This window comes from Kogia breviceps, chromosome 3 (assembly GCF_026419965.1).
Source record: "Kogia breviceps isolate mKogBre1 chromosome 3, mKogBre1 haplotype 1, whole genome shotgun sequence".
Taxonomy (NCBI): Eukaryota; Metazoa; Chordata; class Mammalia; order Artiodactyla; family Physeteridae; genus Kogia; species Kogia breviceps.
Genome location: NC_081312.1, coordinates 136,896,262 through 136,923,117, shown reverse-complemented (window position 1 = coordinate 136,923,117; position 26,856 = coordinate 136,896,262). Strand labels below are relative to the sequence as shown.

At 45.1% G+C, this 26,856-nt stretch overlaps 1 long non-coding RNA gene and 1 pseudogene across 1 annotated transcript in view; one reads left to right on the top strand and one right to left on the bottom strand.

The window, feature by feature from the left end:
• Nucleotides 1-26,856, top strand: part of LOC131753025 (uncharacterized) — a 48,844-nt gene that overhangs the window by 5,806 nt on the left and 16,182 nt on the right. The gene's annotated exons all lie outside the window — the stretch shown is intronic.
• Nucleotides 20,564-21,500, bottom strand: LOC131753002 (glyceraldehyde-3-phosphate dehydrogenase-like; annotated as a pseudogene).

The window sequence follows — 26,856 nt, the reverse complement described above, 5'->3', positions numbered from 1 at the left end:
GCTTGGGTTTCCATGGAAAGAGCTCTGAGAGAAGTATTTTTATACTAACATGTCAATGACTGCATTTCCCCTCTCCCAACATGGGAGAGAGCATAGGATACCAGGAACCTGAAAGGGAAGCAGAAGATTGTTTCTGACAGTGGTCAGAAACCCATGAGGGGTGTCTGGGCAGGCCAGAGTTTTCTGGTCTGGACTCTAGGCTCCCAACTTACACATCCCTCTCAGCAGCCAAAGACCCTGCCCCACTGCCAGGTCCTACCCAACCATTGGGCCAGTGGCCTTTGCAGATGAGGAAACTGAAGTTCAGCAGCTGAAATCAACTCACCTGAGGTCACACACAAGGTACTGAGTTCATTTCATACTTTCTATGGAATTTTACAAGCAAGTGGCTTGGAAATTTTCTTTCTAAGAAAAAACAAAATTAATCAAAGATCTTTTCATATGGAGTCCTCAAATGATCTTTTATTCCCCAGAAAGTCTATGTGTTTAAAAAAAGAAGAAAACAAGAGTTTTAAGTTCTGGCAACGATTAAATGGCACTTGCTAAACTTTTACTGGTTTTGAGTCCTTCCCAGGGAGCCAAAGGTCATTGAGAATGGCTCTCTGGCCTGTTTCCCTGCCTGAGTTGCTGGTCTCCCAGAGCCTGGGAGAGGGCTCTCCAAGCCAGACAAACTGCAGAATTGCCTGGCATGGCCGGGAAGTTGGTCCCACAGGGCAGAGTTTCCGAGAAAGACCAAGGGGCTGAAGGCAGGAACGGTTGCACTTGACCGGGGTCCAGTGGGGCAAGTGACAGTCTTTTGGGGACTGGGGCTTTAAATGGAGTGGGGTGGAGCAGGGTGAGGAAGGAATATGAGCTGGCTCTACCCTCACCACTGAAGGTGGCAGTGAGGCTCCTGTGGCCTCCATCTTAACAGTCTTCTTTGCCTTCCAAAAAGCTTATTGTTCAAAAGAGGAGGGGTACAGGTGTAGTCACTCTCTCTAAGGCCTTAGGGATTTAAGGAGGCAGCTGGGGGGAAACGGCGACATGCCTAACCCGAAGGAGTGCTTCCCCCAGGGTGTGCTTCCCCCAAGGTGGGCGTTAGGGCATGCAGATCACAGAATCTGTGTTAGAAGGGGCCCTAGAGGTCAATCCAAGCCAGTGGACCTCACACTTGGCTACAGACCAAAATTATCTTTTGAAAAAGACAGATTCCTGGGGCCCATCTGAAAACACCTACATCCATATCTCTGAAGGCAGACCTTGGGAATCTCCTTGTACCCCAGCAGCTAGAATCCCAGTACCAGAATCCAACCCCCTGCATCAAACACTTGAATCTCCACCAAAAGCTAATCCAGCCTCTCCCCGAATTTGGGGAGAAGCACCCCCACCCCCAAACTGCTCATTCCACTGCTACAGCTAGCTATAGCTCTACTTACAGCAGTATCGTTATCAGATAATGACTAGTGATAATTAGCATTTGTCCAATACTTGGCCATTGACCTCTTAGCACAGAGGCTAAGCTGCCATATTCTAGACTGAGACAGGCCTAGATTCAAACCTTGCTGCACTTTATTTTTGTGACTTTGGGTAAAGTGACTAAGGACTCTGAGCTTCAATTTCCTCATCTGTGAAATGGGGATAGCTTGTGTGGAATCACACAACAGTGCTTAACACGGTGCTTGGCATTGTGTCCTGTCAGTTAAAAGTTTAAGTTGTTCTTCCATTTAAACCCAAATCTGTCTCCCTGTGCCTCCACCCAACTCCTCCCTGCATTTGGCCCTGGGTTCCATAGCTCCATAGAGCAAGCAGTGCTTCCTGCCCTAGGGCAGTCCTTACAGATAGCAGGCCCCTTTCCCAGCATCTGGTCCTGGTTCCTGTACCCTCACACCCTGGCTGGCCTCTCTTCTGGACTGATTGGCATTAGGGGTGGTAAAATATTATAGGAGGGGGACTTTGCTCAGCAGGTCCAGGCGTCCAGGAGTTCCTTGAGCATGTGGGGAACCAGAGCAGCTTATGTGAAAAGGGCTGCAGAGAACAGTGATCCCAGCAGAGAAGAGGGTGACTCCCCCAGCCTGCTAGTGTAAAGCTGCTAACCTAGGCTGCCAACCATGTGCCAGTGTGCCAGGCACAGGCTGAGCGTAACATGTCACTGAGCTCATTTACCTTTCATAGCTGGCTAAGGAGATGATTTTTCCGTATTTTACATTTGAGGTGCAGAGAGGTTAAGTAACCTGTACAATAATGCACTGCTGTAACAGACAGGACTGGGATTTGATTGAACCCAGCTCTCCCTATATTCAACTCCTACAAATGGAATGAAACAAAGGATTTAAATCTGAATTGAGGTCCAAAATGCAGTTTTCTTCCAGGAATCATCTAGTTAGATATTTACTAATTTTTAAAATTAATTAATTATATTTATTTTTTGGCTGCTTTGGGTCTTTGTTGCTGCCCAGGCTTTCTCTATTTGCAGCGAGCGGGGGCTACTCTTTGTTGCGGTGCGTGGGCTTCTCATTGCGGTGGCTTCTCTTGTTGCGGAGCACAGGCTTTAGGTGTGCTGGCTTCAGTAGCTGTGGCACACAGGCTCAGTAGTTGTGGCTCACGGGCTCTAGAGGGCAGGCTCAGTAGTTGTGGCTCACGGGCTTAGTTGCTCCATGGCCTGTGGGATCTTCCCGGACCAGGGCTTGAACCTGTGTCCCCTATTGGCAGGTGGATTCTTAACCACTGAACCCCCAGGGAAGTCCCTATATTTGCTAATTTCTTATCCAACCGTAATCCCTTGCATTTACTGTATGCTTTATTTTTTTTCCATGAATGTCCACCTTCATTTTTTTCTTTTTCTTTTTCTTAGGAAGAGCTAATATTTGCACATGGTGTTCATAGTTTAAAATTCACAAGGTGCAAAGAATCTTTTTTTTTTTTTTTGGTTGTGCCGGATCTTAGTTGCGGCATGTGGGATCTAGTTCCCTGACCAGGGATTGAACCCAGACCCCCTGCATTGGGAGCACAGTCTTACCCACTGGACCACCCATGGAAGTCCCAGGTGCAAAAGAATGTTGGAAACAGTTTTGCAATGCTTAAAAAAGTTAAGCACGGAACTACCATATGACTCAGCAATTCCACTCCTGGATATGTACCCAAAAAGAACTGAAAACAAGTATTCAAACAAAAACCTGTACAAGAGTGTTCATAGCAGCACTATTCACAAGAGCCAAAAAGTGGAGACAACCCAAATGTCCATCAGCTGATGAATGGATAAACAAAATGCTACATCCATACAATGGAATATAAAAATCCATAGAGGGACTTCCCTGGTGGTCCAGTGGCTAAGACTCCGTGTTCCCAGTGCAGGGGGCCTGGGTTCGATCCCTGGTCAGGGAACTAGATCCCACATGCCACAACTAAGAGTCCGCATGCCACAACGAAAGATCCTGCATGCCGCAATGAAGATCCCACGTGCCACAATTAAGAGCCGGCGCGGCCAAATAAATAAGTATTTTTTAAAAATCCATAGAAAGGGGCTTCCCTGGTGGCACAGTGGTTGAGAGTCTGCCTGCCGATGCAGGGGACACGGGTTCATGCCCCGGTCCAGGAGGATCCCACATGCCGCGGAGCGGCCGGGTCCGTAAGCCATGACAGCTGAGCCTGCGCGTCCGGAGCCTGTGCTCCGCAACGGGAGAGGCCACAACAGTGAGAGGCCCGCGTACCAAAAAGAAAAGAAAAAAAAAATCCATAGAAAGTATGGACATGGATAAACTGCAAAAACATGCTAAGTGAAAAAAGCCAGACACAAAAGCTCACATATTATTTGATTCCATCTTTATGAAATACCCAGAATCGGCAAATCCTTGGAGATAGAAAGCAGATTAGTGGTTGCCAGGAGCTAGGGGTGGGGAGATGGGAAGTGACTGCTAATGGGTACAGGGGTTTCTTTTTGGGGCGATGAAAATGTTGTGGAACTAAATCCAGGTGATGACTGAACAACACTGCTAATGTACTGAATGGTATACTTTAAAAAAAATTTATTTATTTATTTTTGGCTGCGTTGGGTCTTAGTTGCTGCGCGTGGGCTTTCTCTAGTTGCGGCGGATGGGGGCTACTCGTCGTTGCAGTGTGCGGGCTGCTCATTGTGGTGGCTTCTCTTGTTGTAGAGCATGGGCTCTAGGCACGTGGGCTTCAGTAGTTGTGGCATGCGGGCTCAGTAGTTGTGGCTCGTGGGCTCTAGAACGCAGGCTCAGTAGTTGTGGTGGCACACAGGCTTAGTTGCTCCGTGGCATGTGGGATCTTCCCAGACCAGGGCTCGAAACTGTGTCCCCTATTGGCAGATGGATTCTTAACCACTGCGCCACCAGGGAAGTCCTGAATGGTATACTTTTAAATGGTTAAAATGATTCACGTTATGTGGATTTTACCTCAATTTTATAAAAAGAATATTAAATATTAACCCCAACCCCATCCCTTAACAATTGGTACTAGTTCCAGAAGATATTCTGAGCATTTATAAACATTTGTGTGTATAGTTTTTCATATAAATGGTAGCACCCTGTATATATTGTCCTGTACCTTGTTTCCTTCACTTGGCAGAGATCGTGGAGATTATTCAACATCTGCACTTAGCAGACTTGCTGTGTTCTTTTTTTTTTCCTTGACTGAGTCTTTATTTATTTATTTGGCTGTGTTGAGTCTTAGTTGCAACATGCGTGATCTTCGTTGCAGCATGCAGGATCTTTCGTTGCATCGCAGGCTCTTTGTTGCAGTGCTCCGGCTTCTCTCTAGTTGTGGCACTCGGGCTCCAGAGCATGGGGGCTCAGTAGTTGAGGTGCGGGGGCTTAGTTGCCCCGTGGCATGTGGGATCTTATTTCCTTGACCAGGGATCAAACCCGAGTCCCTTGCATTGGAAGATGGATTCTTAACCACTGGACCACCAGGGAAGTCCTGCTATGTTCTTTTTAATGTCTCTATACTCTTCCATGTTGTGGATGTACCCTGATTTGTCAAGCCTGTCCCCCTTTGATGGACATTTAGATTGTTTCCAGTCTTTTGCTGTTTCAAACAAGGCTGCTCCCTGTGTGTGTCTTGTGAAAGACTAATTGGAAGTCTGCTGTAGCCTTATCCCACTTAGAAACAGGCCTGAGGGGTCAAGTGTCCTGAAAAAGTACTGGAAAGACGGCCAGGAGCGCTTTGGTCCAGCCTTTTTTAGATATGCATGCGAGAGCAATGATTGATGAATAGGATTCCTGCTGGATTAATGGGCCAAAATGGAGGCTTTGGGACTGTGAGGCTGGAAAGGAAACTACTAACCTGCCTGATGGACCTAATATGTTTTGTAAATCCCCAAAAAACCTCAGGTTAAATTGACAAGAAAGGCCTTTCGTTTTGCACTATGATGAGAACTCAGACATTCTGGTTTGTTAAGCATTCCCTGCCCACCCCCGACTTCCAATAAAAGGTCACATGAGAGGCCTAGGTCAAGGGATTAACACGATATATTTAGTTGAAAAACGGTGCCCCAGATGGTACAGAGAATGAAAGTGCCAACTCGAAATATGATACTGGTGGTCTAGAAGGCAAACTAAAGGATGTAGATAGCTTAGTTTTGTCCTGGTTATGAGTTACTGGCAGGATGAGGGAATCTAAACCTTGTGCATATCATGCACCACTTAAGTCTGTTGTAAGTACTAAAGGCACAGACCAGGACAAATACCTGCTTCGAAGGTGTGGAAGATTGAAAGTTTGGTGCTGCTGGGAAGAAAAGTCAAGCCAGCAGAGGGACATCCTCTGATCAGGCAAACCTAAAAACTAAAATGAACCATTGGAGAATCTACTGTATATAGCTCAGGGAACTCTACTCAATGCTCTGTGGTGACCTAAACGGGAAGGAAATCCAAAAAAGAGGGGATGTATGTATACGTATAGCTGATTCACTTTGCTGTATGGTAGAAACTAACACGATATTGTAAAGCAACTATACTCTGATAAAAATTAAAAACAAAATAATAAAATGAAAAAAAAAAAAAACCAAGGCTGCTGTGAATCACCTTCTACATGGGTTATTTCACACATGCCTCTTTCTGTGAAGAAATTCCTACAAGTGGAATTGCTGGGTCAAAGGGCATGTACCTTTTAATTTTTCCAGTTGCAAAAATAATGCATACTTGTTACACGAATTTCAAACAACTCTGAAGCTTGTTTGTTAAAAAGTGAAAGAAGTCCTCCTCACAACCCCAATCCCACTCCTCTGGTGGAGTTGCTCCTTCTTTGTCTGCCTCCCTTTTGGGGACACTTCCTCCCTGGCCCTGGCCTGCAGCTCTCAGAGCCATCCCTGCTTGCCCGATTCTGGGTCTCCCCTCCTCCTACTGCCCTGCCTCTTCCTCTCTCATCCCTCAGTAGAGACTTCTCCATCAATCCCCAGAGCCTGGGCTGGGATTGAGGCTCACAGTCAAATATAACCTATTCCCCACCAAACCTACCAATGTCAGGCCCCTGGCAAGTGCTTTCAAATCACAGAATGTTCAGACCGAAAGATTAGGGGCTTCTCATCCAACTCTCACATTCTACCTTACATAGTTTTACACAGGAGGCAACTGAGGCCCAGAGAAAAGTATTTCACATGGTGGTAAGTGCCCTGTAAGGATAAACAGTGACTTGGGTCCAGGAGTCTTAACTGGGTGGTGATATCTGAGCTGGGACCTAAATGACAGGAAAGAGCCAGGTAAACCAGCATATGCAAAGGTCCTGAGGTAGGAAGAAAATGTGTATATTTGACAGACAAGAAGAAGGCCAATGGACTGGAGCAAATGAGGTGGCAAAGGTACCCAGGGCTAATCACTTAGGGCCCTGGAGGCAGACTGAGGTCATTCTGCAATGCCATAAGGTCAGCTTCTCTCCCGCTCCTGTGCCCCCAGTAGCTCAGCCTGAAGAACACAGCAGGGGCTCCCTGAACCTTGCTGAATGAATGAATGAATGAACACTGTGTGTTAAAGTGAGTGAAAGAGAGGGGCAGAAAGGTGTGTTACAGAATCCTTGAACAGAGACATAGATTCAGACCCCAGATTACTAATTGTATGGCTTGGGACCTGCTGTTTTTCATAAGTATAATCATCATCATAATAGTAGCCAACCCTTAAAGAGCTTTGTAGGCCATATAGTTAACACCTGTGTGGCAGCAACCCAATTCTGCCCTGGTAGCTGTGGTAGGGAAGCAACCATAGACAATGCAAAAACATGGTTTGGCTGTGTTCCAATAAAGCTTTATTTACAAAAGCAGGCTTTGGGCCAACCCATGCCTTAGAGAGCACTTAAAAAGTGCCAGATACAGTTGTAAGAGCCTTAAGTGTATTAACACATTTATAATGAGAGGCTCAACAGATCATTGTTCTGTATCTCATTTGGGTCTTGGACCCCCTTTAAGTCTCAGGTGGTATCTCTGGATGTTTGCTCCAGAAATCTACACATACTCAGATACAGAGTTGTGCACACAGTTGTGGGGGGGGAAGGCGTTAAGGACTTTCTGAGGCCTTTGTGGGCCTCCTGGATGGATAATCCCTAAGGCCTCTTCTGCCTCAGTGACCAGGTCAGGGAACGCCAGGGCGGCGGGTGGGTCTGAGAGGTAGAGTGGGAACCAGGGACTTCTGGGATGGATACTACGGTCTGGGACAGTAGTTGAGGGGTTGGCTGACAAGAGGCCACCCAACCTCTCTGCTAGAATCTGTAGTGTGAGCTCTCGATGGTTGTCTTCCACCCCAAAATGTGCCCACTTGGTCGCTGGAGGAGTTCCTTCCCAACTCAATGGCAGAAAAAGCCTACCTTGGGACGGAGCCCTGCAGTCGACCCCCTTAGTCCTGTCTCCTGGTGGCGATGGTGGGTCAAGCACAGCTCTGTGCCTCTACTGTAAAATGAAGGAGTTGGATTAGACTCATTCTTTCCAACTACAGACATTTATGGGCACCTACTGCATACCAAAGACTACATTGGAAAATTGTGAGCCATTATGTTGTACACCTGAAACTTATATAATATTATACATCAACTAAACCTAAACAAACAAACAAACAAACAAAAAAAACAGAGTACATTGGACCCCACCAGTGATGAAATAGCCTCAAGTACAAAGAACTACGCCCAAGAGGAATGAGAGGCCACTTGCAGCCTTCAGCCAGGTCAGCTGAGAAGGTCCCTGGGAGGCCTTGCACTGGAGCCAGACCCTGAAGATGGGTAGTTAGGGGCATTCCTGGCAGAGGGAAGGACATGGGTGTGGGAAAACTCAGGGTGTGCAGGGCCTGCTTTGGCTGGAGTGTCAGGTAAATAGAGAGGAACTCTCTCAGGAGCAAAGCAAGAAGGAGAATTGGGTCCACAGGTGGTTCGGGCCCTGCCTGGTGGGAGCTAGACCAAGGGTAATTAGGAGGTGACAACTGCAGGGCCTTAGGGGTGGAGAAAGGGGCAAGCACTGGGCCTCCCCAAGCTTTGTGGGAGGGGAATGGTGGGGGACAGTAACACTGGAAGGGGGACATGTGGGCGGAGGGCGCTGGTGGCAGGACACAGAAGAGAGTTGGATTTGGAGCTTCCCTGGTGGCACAGTGGTTAAGAATCCACCTGCCAATGCAGGGCACACGGGTTCGAGCCCTGGTCCTGGAAGATCCCACATGCTGCGGAGCAACTAAGCCCGTGCACCACAACTACTGAGCCTGTGCTCTAGAGCCTGCAAGCCACAACTACTGAGCCCACGTGCCACAACTACTGAAGCCCACATGTCTAGAGCCCATGCTCCTCAACAAGAGCAGCCACCACAATGAAGCCTGTGCACCGCAACGAAGAGTAGCCCTCACTCGCCGCAACTAGAGAAAGCCCACGCACAGCAACAAACACCCAATGCAGCCAAAAATAAATAAAAATTTATTAAAAAAAAAAAAGAAAGTTGGATTTGGTAGGATATTTGTCTCTCAGGCAATTGGAAATGGAAGGCTGGAGCTAGGGAGAGATTAGGGAAAAGACTGCCCGAGGTTAAAGGCAGGCAGTGGCTGCCTTCTCAGAGGAGAGATGTTGGTAAGTGCTTTCAGAAAGTCTGGGAGGCTCCATTGCTCTCCTTCCACCCCCAACAGTCTCTGGGAGGTTCACGAAGTGCATTAGCATGTGAAAGGCTCAGGAAGAAGTGGGGCTGGGGAGAAGAGAGTGGTTTAGCTCCATTCTACTCACTGTGAGGTTGCTGTGGGTCTGGGGGCTCCCGCAGGATCACACATGGACTTCCTGGAAGAACATTTCAGACAAATAAATAAACTTAAGCAGCGGGCAAAAAGATTTAATCATCTGTCAAGGTATTTATTAGTTTGCTTCTCTGTTTATTAACGTTTTGAAGTAAACTAGCTTCAGCTCGAGGTCTGGATGGAGTCAGTGTGGTAGAGCAGGTGTGCCCTGAGCCTTGTCCATCTCTACCAGAACCAGTTCCCCTTACAACATTTTAACCCACGAGGGTGGAGTGACTATGTCTTTTCCAGATAGGGAAGCTACGGTTCAGATAGGTTCAGAAGTTGTCCCAAGATCACAGAGCAAGAAAGTAGGGAAGCCAGGACTGAGCTAGAACCAAGTGTCTCTCACCTCAGATTCCTTGCTCTTAACCTCCAGGGTTTACAATGTGGCAATTAAATTTAACTCTTAAAAAGTTGAAATTTAGGGCTTCCCTGGTGGCGCAGTGGTTGAGAGTCCGCCTGCCGATGCAGGGGATGCGGGTTCACGCCCCGGTCTGGGAAGATCCCACATGCCGCGGAGCGGCTGGGCCCGCGAGCCATGGCCGCTGAGCCTGCGCATCCGGAGCCTGTGCTCCGCAATGGGAGAGGCCACAACAGTGAGAGGCCCGCGTACCACACACACACACACACACACACACACACACACACACACACACACACACACACACACACAAAGTTGAAATTTAAAAATTTGTAGCAACATTAAATCTGTGGTTAGCAGATGAAACAGCCAAGCTCCCCTCTCCCTCCCACCCTGTCAGTGCGGACCACCTGCCAGCTTGCTGCCTGAGCTTCCAGCTCTCTCAGGGTTGCTGGTTGTCCTGAGACATAGAAGGTAAAGGAAATGGCAGAGTCTCACCAGACCTGAGGGTTTGGTGGTACTGCTGGTAGAAAGGGGCAGGCTGAGAAGAGGAAACAATTTTGCAGGATGATGATAATTCATTTGTCACCAGATAGACTTGGATCACCACTTACCAGCTATGGGACCTGGGACAAGGAATAAACTGTCTGAACCTCAGTTTCCCCAAGTTGTAAAATGAGGATGGTCATAGTATATGTGAAGATGAAACACACTACCACGTGTAACACACTCAGCTTAAGGCCTGTGTGTGTAGATGGTAGCAGCCATATATGTGAATTTTATTATTGGTGTTGTTCTTGTCAGGTTGTTGAGATGGGTCCTGAGGTTTCTTTAACATTCTGCAGGACTCTAATGAATTCCCATTTTGAGTCCTGTTAGAGCTGCAGGACTAGGAGTCAAGAGAGTGGTCTGGAGTGGAAACTGTGATCTGAGAGTCTGCAGCACAAACAAAGGTGGTCTCTGGGTATCCGGAGCCAGGGTGGGGGTGGGGCATCTTCTGGAGGACAGCAGGCACAGGAGCTCGAAGATGCTACCTGAGCTTCTCTCCTTCTTCAGTCCCTGCTGAACACTCACAGACCGACTGCCCCTCCCCTGCCTCGTTGTCATCATCCTTGGATAGGGAACAAGTCAGGGCTCTGGGGTCAAAACCCTGGAGCTTGCCCTGCCAAGCTGTGTGAACTTGAGCAAGTCACTCAACGTCCCCAGTAGGCAGTTTCCCCATGTGCAAAGGGGTGTATAATAATGTTAACCCTAGAGGAGAAGTTGAGAGGATGGGTCTAGACTCTAAAAAGAGGGTATGAAAGCACTTAGTAAGCTTCACGAATGCAGGGCATAACTTTTCTCACAGGCCTGATACCAGTGGCACCTCTTCCACAAAGCCTTCCCAGATTGCCCAACTGGAAGTGCTGCCCCCATCTAGAGGCACAATTATGAGCACAGGAGAGGGCAGATCTCCTGAATTCTGGCCAGTATCTTGGTAGTATCTCCTGACAGTTGTCTTGTTGTCTGTTCACCAAGCACTTTCCTAGCACTTGTCCTGTCCTCCATCTGTAGGATGCAAGACCAGCCAGGTTCATACTATGTGGCCCTGCCCTCTGACCACACTGGTTGGTGCATGGTGGAATCCTTAACCCAAGTGCACCAGTAAGGTCTTTCCCTAAGGATTTACACATGGACTTAGGATTGACAGGGAGACAATTCAGCATCTCTCTGAGTAATTAAACCTGTACCATGCAAAACTCAGAAGCTGGTAGCTTTCCTATCCGACCACGTAGATGGGGAAACAGGGAAAGCTGTGATCAGGAAAGCAAAGACGAGGGATGAACAGAGAACGCTTCCAGGGACCCTGCAGGGCTCTGTCACTTTCTGAAACTTCCTTCCAATGAAGTCCCTTTTTGGCTTAAACTAGCACTTACAGGTTCTGGTACTTTCTTTTTTTAAAAAAATTATTTATTTAATTAATTTATTTTTTAGCTGGGTTGGGTCTTCGTTGATGCACGAAAGCTTTCTCTTGCAGCGAGTGGGGGCTACTCTTCATTGCGGTGAGCAGGCTTCTCATTGCGGTGGTTTCTCTTGTTGCGGAGCACACGGGCTCTAGGCAAGCAGGCTTCAGTAGTTGTGGCATGCGGGCTCAGTAGATGTGGCTCACAGGCTCAGTAGTTGTGGTACACGGGCTTAGTTGCTCCAATGGCACCTGGGATCTTCCTGGACCAGGGATCGAACCTGTGTCCCCTGCATTGGCAGGTGGATTCTTAACCACTGCGCCACCAGGGAAGCCCTCTGGTACTTTCTAACCTTTTACAGAAAAAGACACTTAAGTCTCAGAAAAGCTTACCAATGTGTCTGGGGTCCCATAGTTAGCAGAGATACCATATCATATATACATCCTTTTAATCAGGTTTTGAACAGATTGAGGTGTAATTGGCATATAATAAACTGCACCTATGTAAAGTGTGCAATTTGATGAGCTTTGACATAGGTATATATTTGTGAAACCATCATCACATTCAAGATAATGAACATATCACCCACAGAGGTTTCCTCCAGCCCCTTCTTAATCTCTCCAGCTCCTCCCTGACCCTTATCCCAGGGAACCACTGAATTGCTTTCAGTCGCTGTAGATTAGTTTGCATTTTCCAGAATATTATATAAGTGGAGTCATACAATATATACTCTTTTTTTTGTCTTCTTTCAGTCAGCATAATTATTTTGAGATTCATCCATGTCATTGTATAACTTAATAGATCCATTTTTGTTGCTGAGTAGCAATCAATTTCATGGACATGCAACAATCTGTTTACCATTCACCTCTTGCTGAACATTTGGGTTGTTTCCAGGTTTTGGTTATTACAAATAAAGCTACTATGAACATTCACGTATAAGTTTTTATAAGGCTCTGTGCTTTTTTTTTTTCGGCCACTTGGCATGCGGGGGTGGGGTGGGGTGGGAGGTGTTCCCCCTGAAGTGGAAGCTCAGAGTCTTAATCACTGGACCGCCAGGGAAGTCCCTATGGCTATGTGCTTTTATTTCTTATATAGAAATACCTAGAAGTAGAATGGCTCGGTCGTATGAAGGGTGGTCATATGGAAGTTATGTTATGTTTAACTTCTTAAAAAACTGCCAAACTGTTTTCCAAAGTGGTTACACTGTTTTACATTCCCACCAGTAGAGTAGGAAAAGTCTAGTTACTTCACATCCTCACCAAACACTTGACTTCAGTCTTTATAATTTTAGAAATTCTCATAAGTGTCCATAGTTTTAAGTTTTACCTTTAGGTCTGTCATCTATTTTGAGTTAATTTTGGTGTATATATATGAGGTATCGATCAAATTTAATTTTTTTGTGTGTGTATGAGTATCCAATTGTTCAAGCATCATTTGTTGAAAAGATTTTCCTTTTTACAATGAATTTACTTTCTTTAATAGATACAGGGGTATTTAAATTATTTCTTACTTTCTGAGTTAGCTTTCACACTTTGTATCTTTTGTTTCGGAATTTGTCCATTTCATCTAAGTTGTCAAATTTATTGGCAAAAAGTTTTTATGAATGATATCAAGCATCTTTTCATGTGCTTATTGGCCATTTATATACCTTATTTGGAGTAATGTCTATTCAGATCTTTGGCCCAAGTTTTTAGTTATTTATTTTTCTTTTTATTGTCTATTTATTTGAATACTTGTGTCGTAAGAATTCTTTATGTATTCTATATACAAGTCTCTTAACAGATTTATAATTTTCAAACATTTTCTCCCATTCTGTGAGTTATCTTTTCCCTTTCTTGAGAGTGTTCTCTGAAGTGCAAAAATTTTTAATTTGATAAAGTCTATTTTATCTAATTGTTCTTTTGCTGCTTATGCATTTGGTGTCATATCTAAGACTCCATTGTCTAATTCAAGGTTTACTACTGTGTTTTCTTCTAAGAGTTTTATAATTTTAGCTCTTACATTAAGGCATTTGATCTATTTTTAGTTACTTTCTGTATATGATATGAGCTAAGAGTTTCAACTTTGTTTTTTTGCATGTGAATATCCAACTGTCTCAGCACAATTTGTTGAAAAGACTATTCTCTAACAATAGAATGATCTTTGCACCCTTGTTGAAAGTCAATTGACCATAGACACACAGGGTTTATTTATGGACTCTCAATTCTATTCCATTGATCTATTTGTCCTTATGCTGTCACCACACTGTCTTCATTACTGTTGGCTGCTTTGTAGTAAGTTTTGAAGTGAGGAAGTATGGATCCCCCAACTTTGTTCTTCTTTTTCAAGATTGTTTTGGCTATTCTGGGTCCCTTGCAATTCCATATGAATTATAGGATCAGCTTGTCAATTTCTACAAAGGTGTTAGCTGGGATTCTAATATGGGTTGTGTTGAATATGTAGATCAAATGGGGAGTATTGCTATCCTAACAACATTAAGTCTCCTGGAACTTCCCTGGTGGTCCGGTGGTTAAGATTCCATACTCCCAATGCAGGGGGCCCAGGTTCCTTCCCTGGTGAGGGAACTAGATCCCACATGCCGCAACAAAGATCCCGCACTTGGCAATGAAGATCTCATATGCCACAACTAAAACCCGGCCCAGCCAAATAAATAAATAAATATTTTAAAAGTATATATATTAAGTCTCCTGATCCATGAACATGCGGATGTTTTTCCATTTATTTAGACCTTCTTTAATTTCTTTCAACACTGTTTTCTAATGTTTCTCATTTCTTCTGTTAAATTTATTCTTAAGTATTTTATTCTTTTTGATACTATTGTAAATGGAATTGTTTTCTTAATTTTATTTTCAGATTGTTGATTAGTATATAGAAATACAATTGATTTTTGCATATTGATCTTTTACCCTGAAACCTTCCTGAACTTGCTTATTAGTTCTAATAGTATTTTTGTGTATGTGTGTGTGGCTATCTTAGGACTTTCTATATACAAAATGATGTAATCTGCAAATACATGTACTTTTATTTCTTCCTTTCTAATTTGATGCCTTTTATTTCTGTTTCTAATTGCCCTGACTAGAACTAGTACAATTTTGAGTAGAATTAGTGAGAGCAGACATCCTGATCTTAGGGAGAAAGCACCAACTGGGAAAGTATTAGCATCATATTAAGGATGTGAGCTGTGGGTAGATGTCCTTGATTGGGTTGAGGAAATTCCCTTCTATTACTAATTTATTTGTTTGTTTTTACATTATAAATGGGGCTTCCCTGGTGGCGCAGTGGTTGAGAGTCCGCCTGCCGATACAGGGGACATGCGTTCGTGCCCCGGTGCGGGAAGATCCCACATGCCGCGGAGTGGCTGGGCCCGTGAGCCATGGCCGCTGAGCCTGCGCGTCCGGAGCCTGTGCTCCGCAATGGGAGAGGCCACAGCAGTGAGAGGCCTGCGTACCACAAAAAAAAAAAAAAATTTAATAAATAAATAAAATAAAATAAATTATAAATGGTTTTAGATTGTGTCAGATGCTTTTTTTGGTTTTGTTCTGTTCTGCATCTTTTGAGATAATCATGTGCTTCTTAATAATTCTCTTGATAGGGGCTTCCCTGGTGGCGCAGTGGTTGAGAATTCACCTGCCAACGCAGGGGACACGGGTTCGTGCCCTGGTCCGGGAAGATCCCACATGCCGCAGAGCGGCTGGGCCCGTGAGCCATGGCCACCAAGCCTGTGCGTCCGGAGCCTGTGCTCCGCAAAGGGAGAGGCCACAACAGTGAGAGGCCCGCGTACCACCAAAAAAAAAAAAAAAAAAAATCTATTGATAAAGTATATATTACATTAATTGATATTTGGATATTTAACCAACCTTGCAACATTCCTGGGATAAATCCCACTTGGTCATGGTGTAATTCTTTTTATATGTTGCTGGATTCAGTTTGCTAATGTTAAGGATTTTTGTGTCCATATTCCTAAGAGATATGGGTCTGTAGATTTCTTGTGATTTCTTTGGTTTTGGTATCAGGGTAATTCTGCCTGATAGAATGAGTTGAGAAGTGTTCCCTCCTTTTCTACTTTCTGGAAGAGTTTATGAAAACATTGATATTAATTCGTTTTTAAATATTTGGTAGAATTCATCAGTGAAGACATCTGAGCCTGTGGGTAATTTTTTAAGTTAATATTTCGATGTCTTTACTTGTTATAGGTCTTTACAGATTGTCTATTTCTTCTTAAGTCAGTTTCAATGGTTTGTTTCTTTCTAGGAATTTGTCCATTTATTGGTATCTAATTTATTGGTATATAATGTTCATAGTATTTCTTTTTAATCTTTTTTATTTCTGTAATGTCAGTAAGAATGTTACCTCTTTCATTTCTGATTCTAATAATTGAGTCTTTTTTGTCTTTTTTTTTCTTTTTACATTTTTTTAATTTATGGCTGCATTGGGTCATTGGGTCTTCATCGCTGCACACAGGGCTTTCTCTAGCTGTGGCAAGTGGGAGCTACTCTTCGTTGCGGTGTGCAGGCTTCTCATTGCGGTGGCTTCCCTTGCTGTGGAACATGGGCTCCAGACGCATGGACTTCATTAGTTGTGGCACGCAGGCTCGGTTGCTCCGCGGCATGTAGGATCTTCCCAGACCAGGGCTTGAACCCATGTCCCCCGCACTGGCGGGTGGATTCTTAACCACTGCACCACCCAGAAGTCCCTTTTTTTTTTTCTTGATAGTTCTAACTAAAGGTTTGTCAATTTTGTTGATCTTTAAAAAAAACCAAAACAGCTTTTGGTTTATTGATTTTCTCTGTTTTTCTATCCTCTATTTCACTAATTTACACTCTAATTTTTATTATTTCCTTACCACTGCTTGTTTTAGACTTAGTTTGCTCTTCCTTTTCCACTGTCTTAAGGTGGAAGGTTAGGTTATTGATTTGAGATCTTTCTTGTTTTATAATATAGGTATTTACAGCTATAAATGTCCCTCTAAGCACTGATATAGCTGCATCCCATATGTTTTGGTATGTTGTGTATTCATTTTCATTTATTTCAAGGTATTTTCTAACTTCCCTTGTGATTTCTTCTTTATTTTCTTGTTTTGTATTCTTTTTTTGTGTGTGTGATTTCTGCTGTGATTTCAGAGTTGTTGCTTAATTTCTACATATCTGTGAATTTTGTAAATTTCTTTTTGTCATTGATTTCTAATTTTATCCCATGTGGGTTAGCTTTATTTCTGAAAGTTATTTTTCCTGGGTAAAACATTTTAGGTTGATATTTATTTTTCCTTTCTGTATTTTAAAGATTTGGCTCCACTGTTTTTTTTTGTTTTTTTTTTTTTTTTTGGCGGTACGCAGGCCTCTCACTGTGGTGGTCTCTCCTGTTGTGGAGCACAGGCTCCCGACATACAGGCTCGGCAGCCATGGCTCACGGGCCCAGCCGCTCCACGGCATATGGGATCCTCCCGGACCGGGGCACGAACCCATGTCCCCTGCATTGGCAGGTGGACTCTCAACCACTGTGCCACCAGGGAAGCCCTCCACTGTCTTCTTGCTTGCATTGTTTCTTTTTTCTTTCCTTCTCATTTTATAAATCAATACTCCTAAGAGGTTAGTAAATGTTTCACATGAGAGATACTTAAGTTTTATGTAGGAGTATAATTTGCCTTTAGTGACAGTTAATAAGTCATAAATCATGGATATTACTTGCCTTGTGATGAGCCTAGTTTCACTTGAAAAACTTGGAGAGAAGAGGTTAGTTATACATATTCTCAAATTCAAATTTTGTAGTTACCAATTTTTTTGATTTCCTTTTTGACTCAGTGGTTACGATTGTGTTAGTTTCCACATATTTGTGGATTCTCCTATTTTTGTGATTCAGTTGATTTCTAGTTTCATTTCATTTTGTTCAGAAAATCTTGGTGTGATTTCCATATTCTTCAATTCATTAAGACGCGACTGTGACATACATGTCATCTATTCTGGAGAAAGTTCTGTGATTGCTTGAGAAAAATGTAAATTATTCTGCTATTGGGCAAAAAGTTTTGTATATATCTTTTAGATCCATTTTTTATAATGTTGTCAAGATCCACAGATTTCAAAATTGATTTCTGTCTCAATGTTTTTTGTTTTGTTTTATTTTTTTAAACATATATTTTATTTATTTATTAATTTTTGGCTGCATTGGGTCTTCGTTGCTGCGTGCGGGCTTTCTCTAGTTGCGGCGAGCGGGGGCTACTCTTTGTTGCGGTGCACCGGCTTCTCATTGCGGTGGCTTCTCTTGTTGCAGAGCATGGGCTCTAGGCGCAGGTTTCCATAGTTGTGGCTCGAGGGCTTCAGTAGTTGTGGCTCCCGGGCTCTAGAGCTCAGGCTTAGTAGTTGTGGCACACAGGCTCTAGAGCGCAGTCTCAGTAGTTGTGGCACACGGGCTTAGTTGCTCCGTGGCATGTGGGATCTTCCTGGACCAGGGCTCGAACCTGCATCCCCTGCATTGGCAGGCAGATTCTTAACCACTGTGCCACCAGGGAAGTCCTCAATGTTTTATCCATTATTGCAAGTCCTGTATCAAAGTCTCCTACTATTTTTGTGTTTCTCTCAATTTCTCCTTTCAGATCTGCCAGTATTTGATTTACATACTTAGATGATTTAATGCTGGGTGCATATATATTTACAATTGCTATATCTTCCTATTGAATGACCCTTTTATCATTATGTAATGATCTTCTTTGTCTCTAGTGACAGTTTCTGGCTAAAAGTCAGCTTTGTGTGGTTTAAATATAGCCACTTCTGCTTTGTTTTGGTTAACATTTGCATGAAATATCTTTTTCCATCACTTCACTTTCAGCCTATGTGTGTCCTTGAATCTAAAGTGAGTTTCTAGTAGACAACAGATCTTGGCTTTTTATCCATTCAGCCACTATGTATCTTTTTTTTTGTTTAAAGAAGATGTTGGGGGTAGGAGTTTATTAACTTATTTATGTATTTTTGCTGTGTTGGGTCTTCATTTCTGTGCGAGGACTTTCTCTAGTTGTGGCAAGTGGGGGCCACTCTTCATTGTGGTGCACCGGCCTCTCACTATTGTTGCGGAGCACAGGCTCCAGACACGCAGGCTCAGTAGTTGTGGCTCATGGGCCTAGTTTCTCCGTGGCATGTGGGATCCTCCCAGACCAGGGCTCGAAACCCGTGTCCCTTGCATTACCAGGAACATTCTCAACCACTGCGCCACCAGGGAAGCCCCACTATTGGTCTTTTTGAAGGTCTAATTGTCTTTATTAGGTGATTCATGACTCAGGTAGCATTCCATCTAGGAACTAGAAGGAGGCCCAGAGAAGGCTTTTAGAGGCAGAAGGACAGTGGGGCAAGGAGGTTACTAGCAAAAGGAAAGAAAGAATTGTTTCAGGCCAGATCATCTTCTTTGGCAGGGAAGGGAAGGGTGTGGGGGTGTCTCATTATGCAGATTGTCTCACTGATTAGTGCTAATTAGGAAATTTAAGGTATTTGTTTAAAAGCCACATTCCTGGGAGAGGTTGAAAGTACAATTAAGTCTTGGTTTGCTGTCCTGGGGGCAAATAACTCCATTTGGGGCTTGATACTTCTTTTTAACAATTCTCCCCTTTTGATCAAACTCTCACCCTAACTGAGAGATGTTATCAAAATGTAAGGTATTAGTGCCACTCTGAGCTATGTATCTATGGATGCTTGGTGTGGTATCCACAGATAATAATGTTTTGTTTAATCCTTGTGACATTCACAGGTCATGGTTCCAGTTTCCTAATCCTTTAAGTGGTCATTCTCCTTGTTCCTTTTCTGACATCCTAGTTTTAGGGAGATCATTTGCTTGACGTTTAACATCTGTGAGCACGCCTTTCAAAGCTTTTGAGAGAATATAATGCACCAGGGGGATTTTTATGATAACTATAAGCAGGAGAATTCCCAGTCTTTGGAGTGTACTTTGGAGCCATGGTCCCCAAGAACCAAACCAATCAGAATCAAGTAAGTTGGGGCTTCCCTAGTGGCGCAGTGGTTGAGAGTCTGCCTGTCAATGCAGGGGACACGGGTTCGTGCCCCCGTCCAGGAAGATCCCACATGCCGCAGAGCGGGTAGGCCCATGAGCCGTGGCCGCTGAGCCTGTGCGTCCGGAGCCTGTGCTCCGCAACGGGAGTGGCCACAACAGTGAGAGGCCCGAGTACCGCAAAAAAAAAAAAAAAAAAAAAAAAGTCAAATAAGTCAAAGAAAGACCTTATTGAAAGAGTCATCTTAAGTCAAGTTTGCTCAATAATGTTATGTTACTGTTTCAACTTTCCCAGAAGTATTAACCCAGGTATAACAGGTACACTTGCATTGTTTCTGACAAAAAAAAAAAAATCTGCTATCCTTATTTTTGTCTGTTTGTATGTAGTGTGTCTTTTTTTCTCAGCTGCTTTTAAGTCTTTCTCTTTATTGCTTTTTTTTTTTTGAAACTGTTATTTTATTAAGGAATTCACTTGTATGACTTATGAAGCCCAGGCTGAGTTAATAGTGATGAGTTCTGGAGGTAATGACACCCCACTCTGACTTTCTGGTTATAACCACTGTCTTCTCTCTCTATCCCAACTGAAATCCCAGGCTCATGAGGCCTCAATCCCTGCCCTCCTATTCCTGGAAGATGCCAAAGCCAACTATGTAAGAGCCGTTTTCAGAGGAGAAGACGACTTTTGTCTTCCCAGAAGACAAACCCTCTACTTTGCTTTATGAGGCAGACAGCAACCCCAAACCACAGAAAGGTTGAGAATTCTTTTTATCACTCTTTAAAAACAATTTTGATATACTTTGGTATAGGTTCTTTTTTTTTTCCCTTGGCTGAGTAGAGAGTACTTTATTGATGGTACATGACAAAGTGGGGGTCCTCCAAAGTAGGGCTTGGGAGAGCCCCAACTGTGATGGGTCACAGTTTCTTGTTCTTGGAAACTGTCAAGAACAAGAGATTCTCAGAGTCTTGGGAGATTGAGTTGAGGCAAGGACTCCCCAGCAGCTGAGGACCTCTCTCTTCCTCTTGTGTTCTTAGTAGGGCTGATGGTCCAGGTCTTACTCCCTAGAGGCCATGTGGACCATAAGGTTCATCACCCTGTTGCTATAGTCAGATTCATTGTCATACCAGAAAATGAGCTTGATAAAGTGGTCATTGAGAGCAGTGCCAGCCCTAGCATCAAAGGTGGAAGAGTGGGTGTCACTGTTAAAGACTCAGGAGACAATCTGGTCCTTAATGTAGCCCAGGATGCCCTTACCAGACCCTTTGATACCTGCTTTACCACCTTCTTGATGTCATCATATTTGGCACCTTTCTCCAAATGGAGGTCAGATCCAGAACCAGCACACTGTGGGTGGGGACATGAGAGGCCACACCAGTGAGCTTCCCATTCAGCTCAGGGATAACCTTGCCTACAGCTTTGGCAGCACCAGTAAAAACTGGAATAATGTGCTGGGCAGCCCCATGACTATCACACCACAGCTTCCCAGGGAAGCTATCCACTGTCTTCTGGGGGGCAGTGATGGCATAGACTGTGGGTATGAGTCCCTCCATAATGCCATAGTTGTTGTGGATGATGTTGGCTGGCGGGGAGTGAGGGCAAGCAGTTGGTGATGCAGTAGGCATTGCTGACAATCTTGAGTGAGTTGTCATATTTCTCATGGTTCATGCCCATGACATACATGGGGGCATCAGCAGAAGGGGCAGAAATGATGACCCTTTTGGCTCCACCCTTAAAATGAGCCCCAGCCTTCTCCAAGATAATGAAGACACCATTGGACTCCACAACATATTTGGCACCAGCATCATCCTATTTGATGTTGGTGGGATCTCACTCCTGAAAGATGGAGATGGGCCTTCCATTGATGACAAGCTTCCCATTCTCATCTTTCTGCCATTGAATTTGCCATGGGTGAAATCATACTGGAACATGTAGACCATGTAGTTGAGGTCAATGAAGGGGTCATTGATGGAGACATTATCTACTTTGCCAGAGTTAAAAATTGTCCTGGTGGGACTTCCCTGGTGGCTCAGTGGTTGGGAATCCGCCTGCTAATGCAGGGGACACAGGTTCAAGCCCTGGTCCGGGAAGATCCCACATGCCAAGGAGCAGCTAAGCCCGTGCGCCACAACTACTGAAGGCCGAGCGCCTGGAGCCCATGCTCTGCAACAAGAGAAGGCCCCACTCGCCACAACTAGAGAAAGCCCACACACAGTAACAAAGACCCAAGGCAGCCAAAAATTAATTAATTAATTAATTTTTTTAAAAAAAGTAGTCCTGGTGACCAGGCACCCAATACAGCTGTATTCGTTTACTCTAGCCTTCACCATCATGTCTCAGTGACACTGCTGGCACTGCACAAGAAAATGCAGCTGTCTTGGGAATTCCCTGGTGGTCCAGTGGTTAGGACTCTGTGCTTTCACTGCCGAGGGCCCAGGTTCAATCTTGATGTCTCTTGTGCTTTCTGTTGGATGGGGAAGACCAGAGAGCTTGATATAGTTTCTTTATGTTTATAGTGCTTGGGGTTAATTATCTTAGATCTATGGATTTATCATTTTTATCAAATTTAGAAATGTTTCAGTTAATTTTTTCCTTCAAATATTTTTTCCTATCTTCTTCCCTCAGGTTACATATATAGAAATATTAGGTCACTTGAAGTCATCTCACAGCTTACTGATGCCATGTTATTATTATTATTTTTTTAGCCTTTTTTCTCTAGTTGTTTTATTTTGGATAGTTTCTATTACTACGTATTAAAATTCACTACTCTTCTGCCATACCTAGTGTTCTGTTAATCCATCTAGTGTATTTTTTTAATAAATTTATTTATTTATATTTAATTTTTGGCTGCACTGGGTCTTCGTTGCTGCGTGCAGGCTTCCTCTAGTGTGGCGAGCAGGAGCTACTCGCTTTTTAAAAAAATTTTATTTATTTATTTATTTGTTTGTTTGTTTATTTATTTATTTATTTTTGGCTGTGTTGGGTCTCTGTTTCTGTGCACGGGCTTTCTCTAGTTGAGGCGAGCGGGTGCCACTCTTCATCACGGTGCGCGGACTTCTCACTATCGCGGCCTCTCTTGTTGCGGAGCACAGGCTCCAGACGCGCAGGCTCAGTAGTTGTGGCTCATGGGCCTAGTTGCTCCATGGCAGGTGGGATCTTCCCAGACCAGGGCTCGGACCTGTGTCCCCTGCATTGGCAGACAGATTCTCAACCACTGTGCCACCAGAGAAGCCCCATCTAGTGTATTTTTATCTCAGACATTATAGTTTTCATAATTTCAACTTGGGTCTTTTAAAAAATACCTTCTATATCTCTACTTAACATGGTCCATCTTTTCTTTTCTTTTTTTTTTTTTTTCGGTGGTACGCGGGCCTCTCACTGTTGTGGCCTCTCCCGTTGCGGAGCACAGGCTCCGGACGTGCAGGCTCAGCCACCATGGCTCACGGGCCCAGCCGCTCTGCGGCATGGGGGATCTTCCCAGACTGGGGCACGAACCCGTGTCCCCTGCATTGGCAGGCGGATTCCCAACCACTGCGCCACCAGGGAAGCCCCTATCTTTTCTTTATTTTCTTACACATATGGAATATAGTTAGAACAACTGTTTTAATGTCTGTGATAGGGACTTCCCTGGCAATCCAGTGGTTAAGACCCTGTGCTTCCACTGAAGGGAGAACGGGTTCGATCCCTGGTTGGGGGACTAAGATCCTGCATGCTGTGCAGCCAAAAAAAAAAAAAAGTCTGTAATAACTCTATCATCTGGGTAATTTCTAGGTAGGTTTCAATTGATTTGTTTTCCTTTTCATTATGGATCATATTTTCCTGTTTCTTTTTTTTTTTTTTTTTAATTTATTTATTATTAAAAAAATTTTTTTTTTGCGGTATGCGGGCCTCTCACTGTTGTGGCCTCTCCCGTTGCGGAGCACAGGCTCCGGACGCGCAGGCTCAGCAGCCATGGCTCACGGGCTTAGTTGCTCCGCGGCATGTGGGATCTTCCCGGACCAGGGCACGAACCCGTGTCTCCTGCATCGGCAGGCGGATTCTCAACCACTGCGCCACCAGGGGAGCCCTCCTGTTTCTTTTTTACCTGCTAATTTTTATTGGTTGCCAGACATTAAGAATTTTATTTTATCAATTGCTGGATTTGTGTGTGTGTGTGTGTGTGTGTGTGTGTGTGTGTGTGTGTGTGTGTGTGTGTATTCTTATAAATGTCCTTGAGCTTTGTCCTGGGGTGCAAAAGTTACTTGAAAACAGTTTGGTCCTTTCAGATCTTACTTTTGTTAGAGGGGGCCAGAGCAGTGTTTAGTTTTTTCCCACTTCTGAGCCAAAAATTCTTCTGACTCTGGCTCTACTCAGTGTCCCATTAATTGTGTGGTTTCTGCTCTGGTTTGTGGGAACCAGCACTATTCGCAGCTCTCTGTGAGCTCCAAGGATTATTCTCTCTCATCCTTTTGGTGGTGCTTACCGTGCTTTCTGGTGATTTCCTCACATGCATGCACTGGGCAGAATTACTGCAGAGGTACCCTGTGTAGAGCTCTAGACTTCTCTGTGTGCAGGTCTTGCCCTTTTGGTTCTCTGCCTTGTGTTCGGTACTCCCAGCTTTTCAGTGTCTTCTCAGTGTGGGGAGGCTGCCAGACTTCACCTGCCTCCCTCTCGCTGCGCTCTGGTCTGGAAACTTTCTTCAGGCAGTGAGGTGGGGCATTTATAGGGCTCACCTCATTTGTTTCCTTACTCCCAGAAGTCACTATTTTTCCCTGTCTGGCATCCAATGTCTTGAGAACCACTGTTTCATATATTTTGCGGGGTATTTTAGTTGTCTTAGATGAGGATGTAAATCCAGTCCCTTACTCCATCTCAGCTGGATGCAGAAATCCTTATGATCATTGGTTGACTTGTTCAGCTGGCATTTATTGAGGGCAAGCTTGCTGTGTGCCCACCTCACACCAGGCTTGCTGATCTCCAAATACTCCAAATTTTCCTCTCTCAGGGCCTTTGCGTGGGCCCTCCTCTCTGTCCAGAATGCTCTTTCTAGCTGTACTTCCCTCCCTCAGCTCAAAGGCCTTCTCAGACTAACCTGTGTAAAGCTAATTGCTCTCTTTTATTTCCATCACCCTTATGCTTTCCTTTACAGCTTCTTTTACTAGAATGTAGGCAGGAATTTTTGTCCAATTCCCCACAGCCAGCTCAGGGCCAGGCACACTGTCAGTGTTCAATAAATATTTATTGAATGAGTGAGGTCTTTGCATATTTCAGGGTGCCTGTCATATAACAGAGCCCAGGCAACTTGGAGGTGCTTGGCCGGTGGGAACACAGCTCCCTGCCTGGAGGTGCCCAGCAAGGAAGGGAGACCAGGCCCCTGAACTGAGGCCCCCCTCAGCCGCGCTCTCCTTAGTGATAACCGAAGGCCCCACGTGCCTGCCTGGGAGGGCTGACAGGTGGGGCTGATGAGTTGCAGACCCAGGTCTCCGCCCAGCACAGAACCAGATGCCGGGCAGGAACCAGAGCCAAGCTTCCATGACACTGTTGTCTACAAAGCCCCTGTCCCACCCTAGGCCCTTGGTGGGGATTTCAGGCCTCACCAAGCCCCTCAGAGTGTCTGCCACCAGCCTCTGGGGAAAGATGGAGCCATCCCCTGGTTCTTGTCCCAGATCTAGTTGTGTGACCGTTGACAACTATTAGAATGCTCACAGGATTAGAGGTTGGCTCTGTAAAGTAAATAGTACTTTGTAAACTGCAGACCTTCTACAAGTATTCACTGAGCCTTAGGAAATTTCTGTTCCAAACCCCTTCTTTTGACAGAGGAAGGGACTGTTTAAATGAGATAATGTATAGAGCCTGCTTAGCACCAGGCTTGGGACTTTGTGTTTGTATTCTAGCTACTAACCAGCTGCCTACCTCTGGCTGAACAACCGACAGCCTGCACCCCCTCAGCTGGGGGCCTTGATCTATTTGTCCTCAATAAGGATTATAGCTACCATTTTTTGAGCATTTACGAGGTGTCAGGCCATGAGCTCAGCACTTCGCGTGCATCATCTAATTCTCTCATCATAGGATGAAATAGTTGTTATTATTCCCAATGAGGAAACTGAGGCTCAGAGACATTAGGTAATTTTCCCAAGACCCTGAAACTAGTAAGTGACTGAAGCAGTGTTCAAATCCCAGGGTGGGAGGTCTCCAAGCTTCTAGGTCCTGGCTTCTCTTCCCTTAGCATTCTCTTCTAATAAGTGGTATTTCCTGCCAGCTACTCCTTCCCATGTTAAAAACACCGCCCCGGGGGAAGGAGAGGGGGTTGGGCAAGGAACCCACAGACCCAAGGGTTCGCTCAGCCAGTGCCTGCCAGCTGGTTCTCCGGAGCGGGCCAGTTGTACATTCCCCACAGGATGGCGGGAGCTGCAGATACAGGCAGGCAAGTGAACCTGGCCCCGTGGGAGCTCCACATGGGCCAGGTCACTCTGATGGGGCCACCCAGGGGGCCTGGCCTCTCTAGGAGGGGATGGAGCTTGAACCAGCCTTGGAGCACCTCACCAATTTGGATGAAGGCGTGGGGGTGGGATGGGCAGCCTTTTCAGCGCAGAGAAGCCCTGAGTGCCACTCAGACCATCCCGCCTTTGCTGGGCTCCTGGCCTGTGCCCCACTATGTGTCCACACCACAGTCCCTAAGTGAGGGGTCGTTAGTGCTTGGTAGATGAAGAAACTGAGCCCAAGGTCCAAGACTGCGCGTGGGATGTGCTGAATGCCACGGGATGAGTTGGATTATTCTTAGGGAGGCCATGGAGGGACATGGGAGATTCCTAAGCATCAGTAGGTTACCTGGGCAATGTCTGGGGCAGCTTATTGCGGGGGACGAGAGCGGAGGCCAGAGACAGTGTCGAGGCTGTTGGAGCAATCTTTTTTTTTTTTTGGCCGTGCCACACAGCATGCGGGATCTTAGTTCCCCGACCAGGGATTGAACCCTCACCCCCTGCCGTGGAAGTGCCAAGTCCCAACCACTGGACCACCAGGGAATTCCCTGTTGGAGCAATCTTGAGGGGCTATGAGGCAGACCTGGGCCTGGGTGAGAGCTGGAAAGGCCTGGGCGACGGGGCTGGGCTGATGGGAGGTGCGGAAGATGAAAACAGTAAGGGATCTTAAAGACCATCTACCCAACCCACTTGTTTTACACAAGAAAACTGAGGCCCAAAGAGGGAAAGGGGATTGTCCAAGGGCAAACAAGAGGTAAAAGGTAGAGCCAAGCTAGAAAGACTCTGAAAAGCTCAAGGACACCCCATCCCGATTAAACACTGAGCCGAGTTTCCTCCTATAATTGACCCTCCTTCCCCTGGGATCAAGCCCCACCTGAGGTTACCAGGGGTC